This window comes from Enhydra lutris, unplaced genomic scaffold (genome assembly GCF_002288905.1).
Source record: "Enhydra lutris kenyoni isolate GAN:26980312 unplaced genomic scaffold, ASM228890v2 scaffoldscaffold22, whole genome shotgun sequence".
NCBI lineage: Eukaryota > Metazoa > Chordata > Mammalia > Carnivora > Mustelidae > Enhydra > Enhydra lutris.
This window is the reverse complement of record NW_019154106.1, coordinates 15,614,209-15,617,589: the sequence shown is the minus strand read 5'-3', so window position 1 is coordinate 15,617,589 and position 3,381 is coordinate 15,614,209. Positions and strand designations below refer to the sequence as shown.

General features: G+C 37.6%; 1 pseudogene; it reads right to left on the bottom strand.

The window, feature by feature from the left end:
- Window positions 1-250: 250 nt before the first annotated feature.
- LOC111149915 overlaps window positions 251-3,381 on the bottom strand; it is a 20,472-nt pseudogene continuing 17,341 nt past the window's right edge.

Below are 3,381 nucleotides of genomic sequence, written 5' to 3'. Positions count from 1 at the left end.
CACTGATGTGAAAGGCACCCTTAAAGATTACAAAAAGCACAGGTGGGTATTAAGGAGGGCACGTATTACATGGAGCACTGGGTGTGGTGCGAAAACAATGAATACTGTTACGCTGAAAATAAATAAATAAAAAAAAAGCACAGGGAGCATAACATAGTTAAACTCACATATCTTGAGTTCAAGACCATCATTTTTTCTATTAGTCCCACTTGTTCTTAAAAGATGAATAAAGCTTTTTTTTTTTTCTTCTCTAGTCACAGGAATTGTTACCCAAGATTACTCTGTGGCCCCAGAGCTTCCTCATGGCATTTTTCACCCCTGAGTTTCTGAGTGTAGATTAAAGGACTTAACATGGGTATTAATATAGTATAAAACATTGCCACTGCTTTGTTAATGGGGAAGGTGACCATGGGCCAAAGGATACAAAGTATAGGACAACTAGAGTAACAAGGGAGGCACAGGTGGACAGAGCCTTATGCTCTCCTTTATTACTGTGAGCTCTTAGGGAGTAAAGGATGAGGACATAGGAAATGATAAGAGTAGAAAAAGAACAGACGCATCAGCCCACTGTTGGTGGCAACAAAAAGTTCAGAGATGTGAGTGTCAGTGCAAGAGAGTTTAAGAGAGGGAAAAGGTCACAGTTGAAGTGGCCAATGACACTGGGGCCACAGAAGGGCAACCAGACCTTAAAAAGAATGGAATCAGAGTGTGAAGAAATCCCCCAGCCCTGGCCATGGCCACCAGGGGGCCACGCATTCTCCTCTTCATTGTGATCCTGTAGTGTAGGGACTTGCAGATGGCCATAGGTCATCATAGGCGGTCATAGGCCATCACCATGAGCAGGATGATCTCAGCTTCTCCAGAAAAATGCTTTGCAAAGAGCTGAGTCATGCACCCACTGAAGGAGGTAGTTTTCTTTTCAGTGACTAAAACAAATATCATTTTGGTAGCTATGGTAGAAGAGCAGTAGCTGTCTATGAAGGACAAGAAAGACAGAAAAAAAAAATACATGGGGCAGCCCGAGGCTCTGCTGGTGTTGATTGTCATGACTATTAGTAGGTTGCCTGCCACAGTGAGAAAGTAGATTACTATAAACATAGTGAACAAGAGTTTGTGCACATCTGGGTTGACAAAGGCTTATGACAGTTATATTACCCAGTGCTGGTGTCTATGTGTTACTATAAAGTCTTCTGGAAAGAAGTTTGATTCCATGTAATAAGGGCTTTATAATTGGTCATGTCCAGGACTCCTTAGGTGTAGGAATCTATCCTAGATGAAAAATATGGACAAAAATTATGCATACAGGTTGTATTACATAGTTTTTTATGATAATAAGTGAGCATAATCCAAATGTCTGCATAAAGATGGATAATTAAGTGAATTGTAGTTAGGAAATATCAGGTGGACATTGAAGTTAATTACAAGAAGAGTTCATAGTGTGGAAAGATTCTTCCACTATAATATTAAGTGTAAACCACAAAATATAAATCAGTTTATATATTATGATCCAAAAATGTCCAAAATGATATAATATATCTATATCTCTATCTATCTATATATCATCTATAGAAAAGTATCTGAAAAAAGTACACTATAAAGATTAATAGTGCTTACTTGAATTATAAGTAGGGCAAATCATATTTTCCTAAATATTATATTTTATCAAATTTTTCTTCAAATCCAATAGGTTACCTTAATAATGAGTGCAAGAAGTTGTTAAGAGAAATATTATTTTCTTGTGTCTGGTCTGCTTTCATAATATCTTGAGTGTCTGCTTTTCTTAATAGATTTCATAAGGTCATTCTTCATAAAAATCTGTGACAGTAGATACACATATTTATTTATTTATTTATTTATTTATTTATTTATTTATTTTTTAGGTAAAAAAGAATAATGCTTTATTTGGGGAGAAAAGTTAAGTTACAAACAGAAGTGAAAATGCTTCCCAAGGATCCTTTACATTTAGGTAGAAAATAAAAGCATACTGTACTTTAATTTTTTATAAACCAGAAATCAATTTTTTTTTGTTTCTAGTGAGTAAAAGATCCATTTTTGAAAAATGTGTTTGGAGAGTTTTCCAAATTATTGAAATAGTAGTCTAGACAAATTTTTTAAAATTTCTTTTCAGCGTAACAGAATTCATTGTTTTTGCACCACACCCAGTGCTCCATGCAATACGTGCACTCCATAATACCCACCACCTGGATCCCCCAACCTCCCACCCCCTGCCACTTCAAAACCCTCAGGTTGTTTTTCAGAGTCCATAGTCTCTCATGGTTCACCTCCCCCTCCAATTTCCCTCTACTCCCTTCTCCTCTCCATCTCCCTATAACCTCCATGTTATTTGTTATGCTCCACAAATAAGCGAAACCATATGATAATTGACTCTCTCTGCTTGACTTATTTCATTCAGCATAATCTCTTCCAGTCCCATCCATGTTGCTACAAAAGTTGGGTATTCATCCTTTCTGATGGAGGCATAATATTCCATAGTGTATATGGACCACATCTTCCTTATCCATTCGTCCATTGAATGGCATCTTGGTTCTTTCCACAGTTTGGCGACCATGGCCATTGCTGCTATAAACATTGGGGTACAGATGGCCCTTCTTTTCACTCCATCTGTATCTTTGGGGTCAATAGCCAGTAGTGCAATGGCAGGGTCATAGGGAAGCTCTATTTTTAATTTCTGGAGGAATCTCTCACTGTTCTCCAAAGTGGCTGCACCAACTGGCATTCCCACCAACAGTGTAAGAGGGTTCCCCTTTCTCCACATCCTCTCCAACACACGTTGTTTCCTGTCTTGCTAATTTTGGCCATTCTAACTGGCGTAAGGTGGTATCTCAATGTGGTTTTAATTTGAATCTCCCTGATGGCTAGTGATGATGAGCATTTTCTCATGTGTCTGATAGCCATTTGTATGTCTTCATTGGAGAAGTGTCTGTTCATATCTTCTGCCCATTTTCTGACATGATTATCTGTTTTGTGTGTGTTGAGTTTGAGAAGTTCTTTATAGATCCTGGATATCAACCTTTTGTCTGTACTGTCATTTGAAAATATCTTCTCCTATTCCGTGGGTTTGCCTCTTTTTTTTGTTGAATGTTTCTTTTGCTGTGCAGAAGCTTTTGATGTTAATGAAGTCTCAGAAGTTCATTTTGGCTTTTGTTTCCTTTGCCTTTGGAGACATATCTTGAAAGAAGTTGCTGTGGCTGATATCAAAGAGGTTACTGCCTATGTTCTTCTCTAGGATTCTAATGGATTCCTGTCTCACATTGAGGTCTTTTATCCATTTTGAGTTTATCTTTGTGTACAGTGTAAGAGAATGGTCGAGTTTCATTCTTCTACATATAGCTGTCCATTTTCCCAGCACCATTTATTGAA